Below are 20,559 nucleotides of genomic sequence, written 5' to 3'. Positions count from 1 at the left end.
AGAGTGCCACTTAAATCGTGTCTTCCCTTTCTTGCCCGACTCCTCTCTCGATTTTTCCACCGACACGTCGGTGGTGTACGTCTGGTATCCTTTTCTTATTCCGACGTGCCACTTTTCCCATTCGACGTTCCCGCCGTTACACACACGTCGGAGCGAAATCCTGAGGAACATAGAGGCGTGCTGTGCTCTTCGGTTACCGCGGAAAATACAATGAGAAAATCCGCTTCCGATTTCGTGCGCGATATCGAGACGACGATGCAAGAGAGAAAGAGAGAGAGAGAGAGAGATCTGAGACCGGCAATTGCTCTCAACGATTCCATACGATCCCCTTTAAAGAAATGCCACCGGAATAGGTATCATGCCGATGCAGGGTGGTACGCTAACCGCGAATCGAAAGAGATTTATCAATTTCCAGGAGTTCGTTTACTATCATTGCAATCGACAGTGCAATCATGTGCACGTCCTGCGGACACGTTTATGGCGATTTCCATTAGATTGCATTCTATATGCCCGTCTCTGATGAAATTTTATCTACGCTGAGCATGGAGAGAAAAACACAGGGGGGAAACGTTTCAAGTGAAATACGGTAAAAAAGGAAAATATACCGGTATAATGAATTTTACGGCGACTGTTGTAAATCGTGAAATTGCATCGTTTACGCTCACGCCTCGGCGGAAGAGTAGCGCGCGAGTTACGCGGTTAAAATTTAATTTTTTTTTTTTTTTTGCAAATTAACCATTTAATTTTAATTGAAAGTATTGTGACACGCACGATTCTCCGATGTCGATCTAATTTGGTCGTCGATTAATTGCAGCGAGCAAATTTAATAGAAATTATTGCATCATAAGCTACGTTTTGTATCTAAATATGTTTTAAATTAAATGCATTGCATTCGATTCAATTAATAATTTTTTACGTTTGTTAAAATTTGATGTATTTCTTGTAAATAAAAAATATAAATGACGCCCATTGTCGCCGCGGGGTATAATCATTTTAATATATAATTATATTTTGCCGTAAATAAAGGCGAAAAATGTAACTTTTACGTCATATATTTTTTTTTCAACAAAAATAGTGATATTTTATTACTCGCACTTGTTTTCCGTTAGCGCGTAATATGCAAAGCGGATTTAAAATGCAACGGGCAGTCGCAAGACACAGAGACGAATTCACGCGGGAGTGCCTCGTAACTTTCGACCGTGTGTAACGGCGCTCCGGGAATGTTATATGCGAAAGATCATATCATATCGTTTCAATTAGTGTAACAACGTGGAAGCGGCCGGACTCGACGCGATACACTGTAGATTTGTACGACGGTTAGCCCTTCCCGATTAAATTCGGTATCAAACGATGTCGAGTCGACGCGGAGGCCCCATCGGCGCACGCGATACGATAAGAGAGGAACAGAGAAAAACCACAGAGGGTAATCGCGCCTCGTTGCGTCTAATGAAAACACCCTCCTCTCTTCCGCCATGCACACGAGAGATGGGAAAACGCAAATGGAGCGGGACGAAGGACACGTGTCTGGAATGTGTATGTGATACCGATATCGTTTCTCTCTCGTGTCGAGGCCGATGGGGAAAAAAAGAAGAGCGCGGGCTCCATCCATCAAACGAAACGCGACAACTTGTGCGGAATGGAGGAAAAGAAAAAAAAAAAAAAGAAAGAAAGAGCGATCTCCGTGGTGCCGTTGTCGACGTCGAGCAATCCCTTTTGCTCCAGATCTTTCGAAGAAGAGTCGGAGCAAGGGCGGTAGGGCGGTAGGACGCCACGGCGGCACGGAGAACGGAGCTTTTGAGATAGAGAAAGAGAGAGAGAGAGAGAAGGGGGGAGACGAGGAAATAGCCCAGCGTCCCGGCTTTCGATGCATCCCATTATGGAAATGTGATCTCGCGCGCGTCTCTCGAAAATTATGTTGATGTTATGCCGCATCTCTTAGCGCCGTCACCACGGTCGTCATAGCATCACCCTTATCCCTTATTTCTGTCTAACCTTCTGCCCCCTGACTCGTCGCGACGAAGGGGCGAAAGTGATCACCCAATGATTCCCCCTGTGATTATCTCGAATTCATAAAATACAATTATCTCACCCGGAGGCTGTTTCGCTCGATCGCCCCAATATCTCTGCTCACATTTTTCTTCTACTTTCCACGATTTTCGCTCAACGATTACCCTTCCCTACCAAAAATCACTCGAGGAAAAGCAAGATTCTGCTCGCGCGCTATCTAAACTAGACTGGGTAGGTCGTTTCTCTACGATCTCCGCATCGCGCCCGAATTGCTTCGCGTCGTTTCTCGAGCGTGATACCCGCGCACCTCGAAAGCGCCTCTTAAACGGAATTATAGTCAGAAGTGTTGTACCGCGACACTCGTTAGCACATATGCGAGTTTGGAGAAATGAATCACGACGGCCGTCGTAGTTGCCGCTATCGAGGAAGCTGGAGATAGGGAGGTCGAAGAGTAGGTCTTGCGCGCCTTCCATTCCACCTCGGGAATTTCCTGTCAGGGATAACTGGAAGAGGATCCACGAAGCAATGGCGACCGTGCATCATCCGTGCGAAAGGACCCGGGACGTTATTCGTCTGGCCGACATTCTCAAAGTGGTTTTGTCAAGGCACGTCGATGAGAACGAATGGCGCTTTTCGCCGGTTTCACTCAGTCTTCCGCGCGAGTGGGATTTTTCCATTTTTCAACGACTAAGAATTCTCCGTCGCTGCCAATTCCGAAATCCGAGCCGCGACAAATAGTCTTCTACTCTCAGAATTTAATATATCACGGCTTTTAACAAGTTCGAAAGAAATATCCCGTGGTTATGCCGCGGAAACAGACATTACTTTTCTATTTAATCCGCACGTCTCGACGAGGATTCGTAACGTAGATATATTAGTATTAAAAATGAAAGAACATGCTTGGTATTTCTTGAAACATCCTCGCTTTCGCTACTATTTCCTCTAAAGAATGTAATGAAATATATTATGACTTGAACGCGGCGAAAACGTACGTATCTTTTTCGAGAAAATGTACAAACTTGACAAGAGGCACGACGGTATCCGCGAAAAGAAAATATTTCACAACAGATCTCCTCGAATTTAGATTACGCGCCGGCGTATGTTTTGCGTTCGTCTTCGCGATCTGACGCGATCGATGGGATTCCGTTCGGCTATTCGGCCGCTCGACCAAGTTTGCTACTTCATTGGTAATATATTGCTCCATTTGTGAAAGAGGGTGTCTACCGCGGTTTATTAACGCTTCTTCGAGACCGTTAGCTATGTAATCGATAAGATATATTACACGGAAACACCACGCTCCGCAAATTTATCGGCATTAACGTACATGGCAAACGTTATATATTCATTTGCACGCGCGCAGATAAATAATATTTCTTTTTTGGTACGACGACAGGAGAGAAATGTAGGAGATAAATTTTCAACTTGGAAAGAATATCGACGCATTCCACAGCTGGCGGGGAAAATATACGTCCGACGAATCGTCCGATTTTTTACGTCGCATAATAGAATATGAAATTTTAATATGTAATTTCACGAAATATTAATATATTAAAGTGCTTCCGCATTATTTGCTCAATAAAACACATTTATATTCAGCGTGGAAGTACGGGTAATATTTATATCTGTGTTTTAAAGCATTTCCATTCGATAAAAGTAATAAAAAGCATTTTGTACCACTTTTGTTCGTATGACCCAATTCTACGTAGTTATTGAAACGAATAGGAATGCCGCGTTCGTGTCGGGCGCATACACGTTTATTAATTGAAAGTCATTTCTGCAGCGCCAATAAAGCGCGAATAAATAACTGTACGCTATTAAAAAAAAGAGGGGAAATGGGACGTTTCGTTGCCAATAAACGTGCGCAATTGAGCTTCAAAAGCTGTTGTGAAAGCTGGATACTCTTCGTTTCGTCTATCGAGCGCCCGGTTTTTGTTATAAACGTGACGGACCTTCCATCCGAAGCTTATTCACGCGCGACGCAACAACAGATCACGTACACCGACTGCTCCGTAATTATTGAATTATTAATCCGCGTAACGCATCGGTTACGTAATCAATACGCGCAATTAATACCGCCCCCGCTCAAAGGCAAGTGCGACAAAATGAAAGATTTACCAATCAACGATTTATATGCCGGATGAATAGCGTTATAAATACTAAAGCTTCCATCGCACGTGCGATGCGGTCCGGAAAAAGAGTTCGCGCCGCACTATATTTTAGGGAGAATTTACGCGCAGTTGCGGAATCTACTGCACGGTACAAAACTTTCATACCCCTTCGGGATGAAAATCTTAACACATTTTAACGGGGAAGATCGAGTACGTGTCTGAGAATTTATTCGGAGCTTAGATCGAGTTCTCTTTTTCTAGGCGCAGCGAATACTGTTTCACACCCGGCGGCTTTCCTAAGATTTCGCAGGGGAAGAATTTTCCCGATCGAGCGTATTTTTACGCGCTGAGCAAAAATACGTGTGCAACGTCACGAGCGCGGATAAACCTAGGTTCCTTGTAAACTGCGTGCGCTAGATACAAACGCGAGCTTTCGATCGACGGGATCTGTGATCGTAATACTCTAGTCGCGCTATGAAAATTGATAAGATTTAGAAAATTCCAATGCTACACGCGCAATATTTCGTTGAAAGAGTTACGTGCGTGATATATTTAAATGACACGTAAAAGAAGAATGCATTTTTCTGTTGCGGCACAAGACAAAGCGCGGAAATAAAGCGTATATACGGGATAAATATAAGAAATATTTATATCGTAAAGAATATTTTGCATCGAGAAAAATATACGTCTGAGGTACGACTAGAAAAGTTTGCAAAAGTTGGAACAGAGCGAACACAATTCTTTTCAGAAGTACTTAATTAAAAAAAAAAAAAAAAAGAAAAAAATCATAATAAAATTCTTTTCGACAAGTAAAATTAACAGTGTTACAAGTATAAAAATAAACGTATTAATTCCCGTTATATTTTTAAATAAATAAAGTCGTAAACAACGCCGAAAAAAAAAGCTGAGTAACCGACGCAAAGCTGGATTCTATTTTAAGTAGAAAAATTTTTATCAAGAGCCGTTCTTGCTGTTTACATGTCACAAGCGTGAGCAAATATACCACAAGGCGACAGCGTGCCATGTAGTTTTCGAGGAAGGTTTGCAACGCGAGACGTATCCCTCGCGTGAAACGAGCGAAAAGCTGCCAAGAGGCCTTGGCCGCCGGTTGCTGGGCGCGATGTAGAACCAGCACGTAGTTGTGCCCTATCCTGCTTTACCCGGTCCGACTACGGGGGCCAAGAGAAATGCGACGGGAGAGGTACATAATTTTTCCCTCGACGATGCTAAAATGAAATAGGGAAAGGGGAACGAGCGGAAAGGTGGCGGCGCGGGCACGAGCACGAACATGAGCGTGGAAGAAACGGCAAGAGAGAAAGGTATCAAGAGAAACGGGGAAAAATTTCGAAAAGAGAGAAAAACAAGAGAGAAATAGTAAAAAGGGCAAGAGGGCCACGAAAGGGAGGAAAAAAAATAGAACGATGGACACGGGAGAAGAGCGAAAGAAGAAACGCGCGGAAAAACGTCATGGATAAAATTAAACGCGGCCGGCTGCGCTCCTTTCTTTCTAGAGTCGGACGATATTCGAAATCGGCGTAAGCGTCGGTTATTAAATCCGGTGTTTTCTGCCAGGCGAGAGACGCGCGGCATGTCAAAAACTTGGAGCCAATCTATTTGCTGCAAAACAGAGGGAATTCATAGCGCGGGCGAGTCAAAAATCGTTAGATTCGCGCGCGGACAACGTATTACAATGCGGTGGAAACATTGATTGATATCGCACCGAATGCTCTGCTCATCATACAATTTGAAGTCGGAATACCGTAACAGATATAACAGACATTGCCCGGCGGCCCATAAATATTTCGATATACGTAGAATTCAACGCAATTTACAATACCAATGTATGAAGGCTGATATGGTTTCGCATGCGTAATTAACATGTAAACTATATAATCACAAAATCCTACATAATTTTATAGATATGCATATATGTATATATATAAAATAAGATTATAATATGTAATTTGATATTTTGCATAATAGCGTCGAATTTACGTTATTGTAGAGAAAATTATTTTCTCAACAGAATAATATACATAATATCAGCAAATTAGCGAAATGCAGCTCTTTATAATACGTGCTTTTATTTCTCTTCGTCTTTTTTTTAATTTTTTTTTTTTATTTCCGACGGACGTTTCAGTCTCCAAATAATGATATGGCACAACATACGGAAAATGATAAATAAAACTGTAAGCGATTTAAACGTGACGTAAACGAATTCGAGCTCGCGGCAGCTAACCACCACTAACTAACGAATGTACGGAGACGAGCTGGCTGGCGCTTGCATATAATTAAAACATGCTTAGCCGCGGTTACATCTGCATGTGCGCCAAGCGAAACGGCCCGCTCCGTCCTGACCGGACCCCGGACCGGACCGGAGAGTTTTCCTGACGCGGACACAGCCTGTGTCTCGCCTCTCCTCTGCACTTGCCACACATAAGTATGGGCGGAGTACGGTGGGTATAAAAATAGACGAGAAAATTATGCTGTGGCGCGTACCGTGCACAGTGCATAAATAATAACATTGCGGGAAGAAGAGAGAACGAAAAGGGGGTGGAATAGAGGCTGCCCGCCCTCGCCGTTACCGTCACCTTCGTCGTCGTCGATTTATCCGCGGGGTTACAAGTAAAGAAAAGAGAGAAAAACAACGAAGAAAAAAAAAAAAAGAAAAGAAACACAAAGTTACGTCGCGAGGAAGAAGGAAGGAACGCACGAGTTAGCTGGCCAGGACGTGAATCACGCGGGTAACGCTGAATAACGACTGGGTGGGCAACGTTAGGTGCATTTTTTAGCATTTGCATGCATTAAGCAGATACGAAGATTAAATGCCGACAAGGAATTCGCTTGTTTGTTTGCGGTATATGATAATGCGAATGGTCTTGTGCTTCTCGCAAAAGCGTGCAATCTGCTCTCTCTTTAATTATGAGGTATTGTTTATACGTGTGTGCATATGTGTGGCTCAGGTTTTTTATCTACTGTACTTCGTACTCTCTCCTCTCACTCTTTCTCTCTGTCTCTCTCTCTCCCTTCTCGCGGATTACGTTTTGCAAAATTAATTGCAGGGTACTCGCGGTATGAAATTAGAATTATTGGATTGTATTACTTAGTCCGTTGCTACTATAGAACGCGAGTTTGCGTATTCGTGTTTAATTACAACGTACAGTAGTTTCTCCGTGACTAAGCACTCTAGCTTCTTTCGTTATCTACGTGACCTAAACCCTTTAACGTTAATGCGCGTTTTTTTAATACAGAGGTAAATTAAAAGAAGAGAAAAAAAAACAGATCTCTTAATAGCAGAGATAACAACTACGTTTGAATACTTGCGAGCACATGATAACGTGAACAAAAAATGTAATACGTTTAGAAAAATTGTAGACACATCGGTGCACGATAGAGAGTTGCAATACGTGTAAGTTATCGTTTAAATCTTTTACTCTCTCATCCTTAAAATCCAACAAAATATTTTAATAACAAATATTATTAGATAACGGGAGGAAAAGAGCTCCTCGGATTATATAAATTGCGTTTTATAAAAATCCGCAATGTCTATTTATACAGCAGATTGCTTATACACAGACTCGGCAATTTTATCAACATACACTGCAACTATATATGCATTCACTTGCGACAGGAGAAGTGCATTTAGGATGTTTGCGAAGAGACGAACTCTGTGCCATTTGGCGCCGATAAATTCCCGGGGAATCGGAAACGAAAAGAAAGTATCGGTGTTTGAATTTGCCAAATAGAAAAAAAAAAAGAAAAATTTAATATATTCGATATTAGGGCACCGCGAGATGGAAATTACTATCAGATTTCTAATTATTTTCTCGGGCAGGTACTGCATTAATATTGGATACGCATTACCGCGTCCGCTGGCCGATCGGTCGGCTCGATACGTACGAAAAGCGTGGCAAAAGCGTACGCATATTTCGCGTAAGAACGTAGCAGAAGTGTACTTGAACGTATTCCTACGGGATGGCATTATCTTCCTCGTAAATACCGATAGCAAGTTCGCTACGAGAACACTCCAAGTCGAGACCCGGATATCCGATTACACGTGCCATTAAACAACAAGTACCGCGACTTGAGGAAGTTTAATTTTAACGACTCGGGAACGAGTTTTTCAACTAATCCGGGGGAGCCATAATTACGGTGATGCAATGACAGTACGTAGTTCTTTTCGTTCTCGGCGCTGCAACTGCTGGTAAATTCAGCAAAAAAATAAAAAAAAAAATAAAAAAGAAAAAGAAAAAGCGGGCTCTCGTCTAGCCCCGGCGGGTCGGAGCGGTATAAATCGTAATTATAAACGGATAAATTCCGGCCGCCGTGTTTGCTCACTAATTGCGGTCATGGAAGTTTAATCGTCCGATAAAATTTACATTTTTACGAGCGTCGCCGCAAAACCGGCTCCCAAATAAAACGGCGAAACCCTGACGCCGTTCAACGTGCCGCCCCACTTCCTCCTTCCCCCGTGCAGTCAGTTCGTTTACTCCACCGTCGCTTTATCAAGCAAGTAACGAGTGAACAATTACGCGCGTGCTACTCATACAACGGACGCGCGAGATAAGCGGAAACGTTATTTCCTTTCCGCTCGCGAGTAATAGTGAATGCACGATGCGGCAAACGACAAAGCAGAAAATCCTGCCCGCCGGAGCTGTGCGCTTACGATTGAAACCCGCGTTTCGGAATCACCCGAACGCCCTAACGAAGTTAAGATCTGAATGCATACTCGTCACGAAGATAAAATAGTGCGCAGTTGGCTCTAAAGCCGGTTTACCGGATCAAACTGTGTAACTGGAAACTCTCCGTGCACCCACCCGCGGTATTCATTATTTGTCCGACACACGGTACTCCATCGCATATCATCCTTCGTGAAATAATCCTCGGCACGGCAACCGATATGGAATTCGAAGGACTTACGGCGCAGCATGGTACAAATTGAATTTCACGGAAAAAGAAGAAGCGGACGGGGCGAGGTAAGCGCGTAGTCCGAGCAATCGCCGGCCGCAACGGAAACTTCGTCATATTGCCCTGTTATCCTAATCCTTGCGCTTTCTGCTTATCGTAAAATTAACGCGGCTCTCTCGCACTTAATCCGTTTACGCTGCGATTTAGTCGGTACCCTTACGTTCCCGCATACCAGTCTTACACGCGGCTGACACAGCTGCCGCGCATGCAAATTCGTGGAGCGCGAGACAAGTCCGAGATCGGTGGATCTTAAACTCGTTCCCCAGCAGGCGGGTTTTCTACACACGAGACATCCGCTTTAGGCCCCTCCCCCTCAGTAATTGGAACACCGACGGATAGTCTTAAGACAAATGCCGCCGTCTCATCAACCGCAACCGAGTGACCCACAAAAACTAATCGCACTTCCGTGACGGCAAGCCCGCCCTCGCAAGAAACTCTTACCGCGCGACAATACCGTCATCACCACCTCCGCCATCGTAAAACGCCATCGTGGCTTCGGTGTAAGCGTCTCTCGCGACATCGAGATAGATAAATAGAGAGAGCGAGAGGGAGACGGAAAGGGTTGAAGACGACGGGATAGAGAAAGAGAGAGACAGATCTACGACGATGAGAGAGACGACTGTGGTAAACGTGCTCGTAACTAAGCGCACTATTTCGAGCAATCCCGTTAGTTAGTAGGACCATCACGTCGAGGGATTTATCTTGGACAGTGGACTGTGGACTGTGGATGGCTTAAGTGGGCAAGGGCCACTGCATCCTTCTCTTACGTTTTCGATCTATCTCCTCCATCCCTCTCGGGACGGCCAGTCTTAATCACACGTAGCGAGGCATTCACCGCGAAGATGTGCTCGAAAGACGAGCTTTCGTTCGTAATGTTTGTGCACGCGTGACGATATATATACGTATTGTGAGTTCGCAACCGTTGGCTTTTACTTTAACTATGCCCGTTGTCTCTCTCTCTCTCTTTCTCTCTAACAGTACACGTGTAGTTTTGAGGACTGCCGACATTATTTTGAGACCACGTATGGGATTCCGTCTTGTAAATCTGTTACTTTGCCGGATGTAAGAAGAGATTTCGACAAGACGATAACTCAACTGGCACTCGGCTTTTTCGTTCTTACGGGCGGATTTTATGGACAAACAGATACAGACGCGACATTTCGAGAGCTTGTCGATACAAGCTCCGCGCCAAGTAGCAACGCGAAAATCTTTCATTTCAAGCGCTTGTTACGAGTAATTTCACGAAGCGGCAATCTAATTTAAAATATTAACACGCGCTTAATATTGTTCCTGGCGCAAGTACGTGTAGAAATACGCGCATAATTATTATGGGGAATATCTTGATGTAACTCTATAAATGGGGTAGAGAATGGCGATGTAACTGCGAATAAATCTGTCGCTTAACGCTATTCTCGCATGGTTTATGCAAAGAGTGGCTAAAGCTACGGTAACATTTCACGGGCTTACAAATGAACAAAGCGACTTGTTTCGCGTTCCCCCGAGACGTGCATATCGTCCACATGTAAATTTCAAATAAGCGTTAGAAATTTTATGACTCTTAAATGTACGTTCGCGATTGTTACAGGAAATAAAATACTTTCTCGCATTAATGTATCAATATATCGCGCTTTTTTCTTAATCAAAAATTTGCAAAAATGTTTGCATGCATTAAAAAAAAAAAAAAAAAAAAATAAAATAAAATAAAATAATAATTTCTCTTGCGACGTACTGTTACAACGGTAATGGAATTCTCGATTTCGCGGTTACGAAGTTTAAAGTGAGTGCGGAAAATCGACGAAGATAAGAACTGATCGCCGTTGTCAATCCTCGAAAATAAACCCGATGCTTGAAGTATATGCCCTCGTAATCGGTTCTTTTCCCGCAGAGAGAGTGGATTGTGGTAAATTGCCGATGCGATAGGGAGGGTGAGAGACGGTTGAACGGTCCGAGGTTCTGCTTGGAAATAAATCTGTCTCTTCCCCGGGGACTAAACCGGATTTATTTCCGTAGCTGTAACTTCAGTTGCGAATCGCGAGGTTCATACAGGCCATGCTCGTAAGTCTCCATAGTTTGGACACGGTGTTTAAATCGCATCGAACGACTTTCGATACCGGTAGGACACATCGTGCCGATAGAACGACAATTATACGATCAGTATACTGTTCTCTCTCTCTCAGTTCGCGATGGTTTTCAGCGGCCGACGCTTCGCGGTATATTAACTATAAATTTCGTGTGAGAATCGACGCACATCACGATATCGTTACACGCTAATCACAATCGTCACGACAAATGCCACATATGCCTCTCAGTGTACATCAATTTAATATTTTGCGTCACATTTCATAAAAGTGAAATAAATAATGCAACCGGATATTAAAACGAATGAACGCAATGTTACATTAAAACGGATTACGTTTCGTATACAGTAGAATCAACGACGCGTTACGCCGGCGTAATAAATGTAAGAAAACATCGATTTATTCTATCTGTTTCCGGAAACACGGCAATCTTTTAATCTCACCGTTACGTTTTTTTACTTACATGCAAATGCAAAACGCACGCGTATCGAATTCTGGTCAAGTTTCACGATCGAGCGAGCGAAACAGCGCGAAGGAAGCCGGCGATAGAACGAAGGGAGTAGAAAAGAGAGGCCGAGACGCGCAAGTAGGCGAAAGGAATAGAACTATCACAGTCGGGGAAACATTCGTCTTAGCGAGCAAGGATTATGTTTGCGAGTGATCTCATGCAAGAGTCCCATAAATTTTCCGAATCCTTCCCCGGTGGCGAAAAGGGTTGCCAACAAACGAGCGTATGAAAAGGAGGGAAGGACCGCGACACGTTACGAAATGTCGGCAATTTGGATAATGCGCCGCAATAATGAGTCCGCCGGCCCCGCAAGCCATGGCGAATAAATAAATGTAAGAGTCACCGTCGTCCGTCTGACGCATTAATATTTCGTGCCTATCGTGGAAGAGGCATGTTCGCGCGACACATCGATACCGCATAACTCGCGGTTTAATTTGCAATAATGTCACCCGTGGGAAGTAAATGGTCGACAATGCGGTTTGCCGAGACACAGAATATCGTTAATTTCCCTCTAGTACACTGACTTCAGCGTATACTTTCGAAAGATCTCTTGCACTTCGAATAACTCTCAAGAAGATTGATAATTATACTGGTGTCTGGATTATTATATTTGATTCAAAGATATTAAAAATAAAATTAAAACCATTGATTCTGTTATTGACAAGAGTGCAGTTAAAACTTATAAACATGTTACTAAAAAAAAAAAAAAAAAAAAACTTGTTTGTTCTGACAATTTTAAAAAGTAATATGGTATTATATGTGATAATAAGTAATATCGTGCTAAAAATATTATCGTTTAATCAGTCAATTCAATTCAACAAAATGAACAGCGCAATGGGCTGATTCGTTCAAAGAGAACAGAGCTAAATTGAAAGAGTGTATGTAAGCAATAGCTAACTAGACTGGCACCAGTACTCAATTAAATTTAAGCCATTCTTTCTCTCTCTCTCTCTCTCTTTTTCTCTCCCTGATAGTAAATTGCTAGGTCTTTGTTAACTCTTCTCGCGCGAAACGAATTGTGTTAGTTTACATCGGCGATATTAAATCTGTTGATTTCCTCGTAAAGTACAATTATTTAACGTTTAATTAGTACTTTGTTGCGAACCGCGCAAATGAGAAAACCAGAACGCGACTGCAATGCGCTAAAATCATATTAATTAGATTATACAAACACGCCGTTATGCAAGTTACACAAAGGAAGAAACTGAGTAGCCGGGAATAAAAAAAAAAAAAAAAAAAAAAAATCCTATCCACCGTAAGGTAGTTATTGTGCATCGGCAAACATCGTACCAATTTAAATGTTTCCACGGCAGTCAAACACTGCGACAATAGAGAGAAAAAGATACTTCTATCGCGAGCGATATTTTTCAGCATAATATAAAGTCAGCGACTGCACTGATACTAAGAACGAGTCGTCGAAATCTTACTGGTCTATACGTACGCGTATACGAAAGATCGTAGGAGGGACACGAGCGCTTTCGTAAATACAATAAAGTATTCTCCATAAATAATGTCCGACTGTCAGCACTTGCTGTATCCAATATTATTTCGTTCCCCGGGGATTTATCGTGCGCGGAGCACAATGTGTTCTTACATGTGCAAAAGAATTTAATACTGTGGAATGCGCCAAAGAAATATTACGTACAATAACGTTTTTTCGTGTTACTTGGAGTGAAATTCTTCTTAACCGCGCGAGTTCTTTCATACGTACCGCCGTACCTAATAGTTTAGCGCGTTTTTCGCGAAGAATACATTTGCGCGGGCGCGTACAATTTTTGCACGTCAAAGAAAATGAAATATCACGCGCGCCGTGTCATCGTTATAGTTTGAAATATCGCACCGTTACGTTTTGGCGTAACGTTACAAATGTATTTTCCCGCGTGGCCCTCGCGCGCAGATTAATTAAGGCGTACCGGCCAGACAGATATCCGAGTTTTCTTTAATTAAGACGACACGTCGTGAAATTACATTTTTCCTTTCTTCGTTTCAAGATTGAGTTTTCCACTTTACCGCGCGAGTTTCTCGTCTTTCGTCGCGAAATATCAAAGATGTATTAAAGGCAAATTTTAATAGAGAATTATTTCAATAGTGCACGAGGAGGGGGAGGGGAGGAACGTCGAGCGCTACCAGGAAAGCTGCGTTCTGTCTGCTGCCAAATGACAAAGACATTTTAATATAACAACAGTATTCAGAACCTACCTTGCTCGCTAAGAAGAATATATAACACCGACAATTTTTCAAACTAGACATTACAGAGCGCACGCTTTGCGCCCGTCATTGTATTCAAACATTAGTTGACTAATTTAATTAATTTTTCTAATATAATTATGGAAATTGTAATTGAAAGATTTAATCAAACATCGCGACGTATTCACACAAGTGCTGATTCGCAATAAATCGCGAGAAAAAAAGTGTATATATTAATTTTTTTTTTTTTTTTTTATTACGCCCTCACCTATGTATGAACAAATAGAAGTCGCGGAGCGCGTGGCAGAAAAGTATAATTAGGCTTCGCGAATTAATACATTGGAACATCAGTATGCTCATTGCAAACGATAATATGTACAAACTGTACAACCGGTTTCTCAAGACCCGAGAACAAATTAATGTGTTTTATATGCACGGTGACAAGCAATTAATTAGTATTTATCTTGTTGCTGTCGCGTATTGCTGTCAAAGAGCAGAGCCTCGCAACGCAAATAAGCGTATCGATAAACAACGGTTAGACGTGCTACAGTTACACACCGGTGTCGGTGCCGTGAATGTGTCAAAGTGAATCACCATGTCGTCGTTATCACAGCGCACATCAAAGTTATTGACCATAATTAAGGCTTATACTTAACGATCGACCGATCGATCGATTTCACCTGGATACGCTTGTGCCCGCGAGGTCAACGATCTCTCCTCCTTCTGTATCGGATATAATCAATGACGGATGTCACGAGAGGGGTAAGTAAAATGATTTATTGCTTCTCGACTACGCTATACTAGACCACGGCCATACCATAGTCTTTCCCCAGACGCGCCGTTTTCCCTTTAAATTTTTTAAATACCTATCTTTCACTCTATCTACCACGAATATTCTGGCCCTTGCGCTGCCAATTACGGTTCACGTGCATTACTGTTTGACGGCAGAGAAACATCGGAAATAGCGACGATGCAAGATAATAGAATTACGCTGTATGATTAAATTAAACTCCTTGCTGACGCGACCTCGAATTACGCGACGGTACATAGTTTCGTACGTTGCTACGTGCGGAGCGTTTCATTAATTGCCACATGAAACGTTCAGTCGAATAACCTCAATTAAGTGTTTGCTTACTTTATTACCGCGGTTACACTTTGTTAACTCATAATACTTCCCTTTCGTGCCCGCGCTTAGAATTTGCACAGATATAATATTACGTACAATAAATTCCACGGCGGACTACCGCATTCGACGCCGTCATCGTCGAATGTTTAAATACTAAATACTATTGCGACCGGCGTGCAACGTGTCCTCGTGAGCCTTGTTTTAATCAGTGAGAATATCATTAATCTCACGAAGTAGCGCCAGGTCTGATATTCTCATGGAATATTACGTGCGCAATATCTAACAGAAATCTGTCATCGACGACGAATATTTTTTTTTATTTTTCTGATAAATCTAAGTACGCCGAGTCTCACGAAATTACGATATCGTTAAACATTTTTCCAATTTTATTGTCTTTTTTTTGGGTTTGATAATTCGCAGTTTTGAGAAAGTAACCGATTGATTATGAATATTATTATTTTTAACAGTATTACTATACTATTTGAAATAATATTAAGTGTAACTGATAGAGATCACAAGAAAATAACAAAAGATTTAACGGATAAGGCTCAAAGCAAAGCGAAAAAGCGTATTGGAGAAGAATGGAGCACTCACTTAAAGTATTGTAAAGCTTCGGATGTTGTTATCGGAGTTCATCTCCTTATCTGTTTCAGACTTTGAATGAAAGGGTACAAAAAAAGACAATCAAAGTACCTTTTTCGATTCACCCGTACTTTCGTTTGCGGTATCGCGCCGCATGTTACGATACGATAGCCGACCATTTTAATCAATTTACCCTATCGATTATCGCTTCGTATTTCTCATTATTTAGTCATTTATTTATTTATTTATTTTTTTCTCAACTAATATAGCCTTTGTGACTATTGTCACTATTATTTTTGCACTAAAATTTTAATTTTTTTAAATAATTTACGTGTGTAATTTGTAAATCACGTACTTAACAGCCCCATGTGAGGCACGCGGCAGTAGAAATATCGAAGTCGCGCGAGACAATGGGCCGCCTAACCATTATAAAAAAAAAAAAGAAATACACGGAATATTATGCGAATATTCACTTTAATATATTACCAGTTTGCAACCGGTGAATACATCGCGAGCGAATAACGCGAGTTTTATACGAATAATAAAATTTATTAAATAATCTATTATATATGCTGTTATAAACGTGATAAAGTTTCGGCGTGTTTGCCTAATTGATTATTGTAACAACGGGATCTAAGAAGCGTCGCTCTCGATATCGGTGATGATAGGATAACGCATAAATTACCATCGTGTCAAGAGAAGCCCGCAGCGGCAGAATTTATTCGCGGATTATCACGCTTCCTTTCGCACGGTCGTCCCCTATACCCTCAAATCCCGACCGTTCTATCGCGAGAGCTGTCGCATCGGTACGTATATTAAAATTCACCGGACCACACACCAGGGAGCAGGGAACGATAAAAAAGATTCGAATTTAAAGGATGCCCGAATGTCAGGCCGCCATCCATGCGTCCATTCAATTTGCCGTCGATTACAGGACCCTATTCCTTTCTCTATCCCTCGCACGTGACCCTATATCCATCGCCCATATGATCGACGAGCATTAACCGCTTCCGCCACAGGCTCTTTGTGAAAAAATTTTGTACAAAAAATTGAATCTCGTTATTCTCTCCGGCCATGCGAATGAGTGACCCACAAAGAAAAAAATGTCTACGGTTATTTCGCAAGTACTCCATTTAAACAGTCTGAAAGTAATCGTTTGATAATTTTGGTTTCGACTTAACAGCGTGACATTTAACGTTCTGATTTCACTCGGAAATTATATATAATGATATATGACTTCTAAAAGCGTGCGTTTCCAGTATGTTAATCGCGATTTAATTAAAAACTCGTTTGTCCTGACATAAGAATAGTAAATGAGGAGAGCGAGCGAGATATAGGAAGAGCGTCCGGGGCAACTGAAGCCTTCCTTAACATAGGAATGTCATATTACTCGAAAGTACTTACATATGTATGTACGTCGACGCCGACGTGCGCGAGTAATGAACATTTCTCTTCGCAAGTTGCGCGCGACAAGTTAGCCTTTCGCTAATCCCCGAATAAACCACGTTAATTACCACGTCAATTAGACGTAGACGGCAAATTTACGGATTAAGGGATAAAGCGATGTATTTAAAGTGCCAAATTTTACTATTTGAGCCGACGACGAGAAAATAAGGCGAGAGAGAGAGAGAGATAGCCGAGTGCCGCCGGCGAAAGGGACCTGAAGCACTACTCAACGGCAAGGGAAAGATTCGAAGCTGCTCGTTATCCACGTGTAGGAGGCTCAGACAAACAGTCTCGTTTGTCACACGCTGACCTCTCTAGCAATCCTATCCCTATTCATTTCTTTCCTTTCTCGTTTGCGCACCTTTCGCTACTAGGAATTCTGATACTCGCGAGAAAAATGCTTTACCTTCCGCTCGAACGGCACGATATTCTTATGCATTACGTAAAAGCAAATTTTCTTTTTTTTTTTTTTTTTTTTTTTTTAATGTAAAATTAAATCGTCTCTTTATTCCCACCTATTATACTTATACGATTAATAATTAATAAACTATTAATAGTAAAAGCCAATTTTCGGAAAAAAATTTCTCTGCACAATATAGAGAACTATACCGAGAGATATGAAATATGTTTTACAATATTTTTGCTGTATGCTTAAAGCTATAAAATTTGTATAGGGCAACTTTTTTTTAATCTCCAATGGCTCTCGATATGGCCATGAGTGGTTGCAGCTTCGAACAGCCGTGAAACGCGTGTAGAAATTATTTTTAGTTTATTTTCATTCTGTTCCAATCGGATTTTATAAAAATGGGAAAAAATTGCCGGCACTCCTTGTGCTAGAGAAACACCCTCGACGAATCTCGTAAAACGTCACGAACGAAATACCTGCACGTACCTCGAAAAACAGTCAATTCATGCCCCCTTTGTCGTCTTGCCAGCTTTAATAAGGGAAAATGGGGGGGAAAAAAAAAGGGAGTACTCCGAGATTAATTACGGGCGACCGACTTTTTACTTCCGTAATTGGCGCGGCCGTGGCCCGTGCCCGCTGTTTTAACGGCGCCGCGTGCAAAATCACAAGTCTTCGAAATTAATTAAAGCAAAAGTAGATCCGCGAGCTGTGCAATTCATAATAAATAAAGTTTTTCAATTCTTCTCTAAACTTTCGCGACGAAAGGCAACTATTATATAAAAATATTATTACAATTTAATATAATTTCAACTCACTCGCGTCATCCGACAGGCAAGAAATTACAAAAATTTATTCTCAATATAATTAAGTGAAACACGCGCCGTTTTTTTTTTTTTTATAAAATATAATACACTCCCTACATTCCAGAATCCTTTTATATCTCGTAATAATAGCACGTGAACGTTAAATGTGGCGACGACCAGAGTGACCTCGGCGTCCACGAGTCTAGACATTCATTATTGATGTACCGCCACGTGGAAAATGGCACAGTAATATAATAATCTAAATTTACGTAATACCTTGATTATGTTAACTGTATAAATCGAAGAACTATCGAACAATTATTATACGATAAATCAGTGCGGCGGAATATAAGAATTATCTGCTATAATTTGAGTTGATAATGAATGGAAATGTAGTTCGTTACGTCTCTATTATCGGCGTTGAATAATTTTTAATTCAATAAGTGGCTGACTTTACTTTTATCGAATTGTCAATAAATTGCCTCATTTTCTCGCAATAAACAGCGCCGAGTGGAAAACGATTTTCTTTTCTTTTCTTTTTTTTTTTTTTTTTTCTTCGTAATGAATAAGTCGTAATGAACAATTATGCCAAAGTTATTTCTCAAACTACAAGGAAAATTGCAATTAGAACGAAAGTCCTGCAGTAGTTCAATAAAGATATTGCGTTAAGCGCGATAATTGATTAGCACCGTCTTAGGACCCTTAAACTTTATATTCATCGACCAGAGAGCTACCCTCGCATTGATTACAACAACAACCAAATTAGCGACATCGTAAATTCGCCGGTATCTCACGCGCTCGCAAATTAACGCGAATGCGAATTCGTAATAGCTCTGAAAGCATTAGATATAATTTACTGTAATTATATAAGCATTAACACGCTAGTGCAATTCAGCATTTTATACCGACTATATCTACTATCGTATCCTACTACTTGGTCGTAATCCCAAATTATATTAAAGTTTAATATTCGAATTTTCTGGATTCAGTCAAGTAATATATGATTTTGAACATTCTTTCCTATAACCCTTTCATATAATCATTACAAACTATATTTAGTTTCATTTCAGTAATGCCAAAGTTCACGCAATTACAGTTTTGAAACACTGGTTAGCAGCTTTGTTAGCAATTTTTTCTCTTTCTCTCTCTCTCTCTCTTTTCTCCTTTCGTTCATTTCTGTTTCGCCGGATCGCATTTACATTGTAACTACTCCAACGTCGCGCGATATCACCAGAGTATGGAGAGAGACTTGGCAACTATTTGCGAAAGTTATGATGCCCCAGATATACGGAAAACATGGGAGAAACATAACAAGCAGTAGTTTTGTCGACAACGGTGAAAAAAGGCCGCGGGACTGCAATGGGACTACTGAACTTTCCGAAGTAGCTACTGTCAGTGTACTGCAGCGACGAGAAATGTTACCTCGAGGCTACGCGAGTCCGGGACGAATATATTTTTCACGCATCTTTTCCCCTATGCAAAGTGATGAACCTATTACGTTGAGCGATAGCCCCCTTTTCTAAACATGACGATACGCGGCCACGGCGACTTTTTATTTATTCGTAAAACAACATATCGGTGGATTTTCGCGAGATCCGCCGATAAGTCTGACCGAATAACAAATCAGGCGGGAGATAAAATATCGTCCCGCTTGAATTTCCATTCCGTTCTACTTTATTTTCGGGAAAATACTTTTGTTTCCACAAAGCACTTTTCGTAATCAATTTTTTTTTTTTTTTTTTAGGCAGATAAACGAATGGCCGTAAGAGGCGGCTGAGCTTGAAACGAAGCAACACTAAACTGCAAAACTCTTTCTTAAACATTTATAAAAATAAATTATTTCTGAATGCCGCGCTGTGTGCGTAAGAAATACACCGAACGTGCTCCTACCGAAGAAGAACCGTAAGAAGAGAGTAAAGGCACTTTCTTTGTATTCCAAGTTAAACACAGTATCATAAGATGTTCGGTGTTTATATAAAAGTTCCCGGGGACTTAATTCTATGACGTTTTATTTCTTGAAATGGTCTCCGCCGTGCATTGGATACTCGGGAGGAGATACCAAGTTCCACGAACAAAAGTAGAAAGGAAGTGCCTTCATCCGCACGTTCAACGAAATAGAACCCGTCGCTAGAGAAGTATATTAGATTCCCTCGAAAATAAACGATCGTTGATATACGAAAGGTACCGTGGAAACAAGTATAACACATCGTGATTGAAATTGTCGCGGGAACGTCAAAACGCGAATTGAAATTCGTTTTTAAACATTACGTATCGCGTCGCGCCGATATCGAAAAGTCTGGTAAATATTACAACGTTATTTATTTGACGCGGCGAACGCCC

Source organism: Cardiocondyla obscurior, linkage group LG25 (assembly GCF_019399895.1).
Source record: "Cardiocondyla obscurior isolate alpha-2009 linkage group LG25, Cobs3.1, whole genome shotgun sequence".
NCBI classification, from domain to species: domain Eukaryota; kingdom Metazoa; phylum Arthropoda; class Insecta; order Hymenoptera; family Formicidae; genus Cardiocondyla; species Cardiocondyla obscurior.
The sequence above is the reverse complement of the archived record's forward strand: the minus strand, read 5'-3'. Positions refer to the sequence as shown.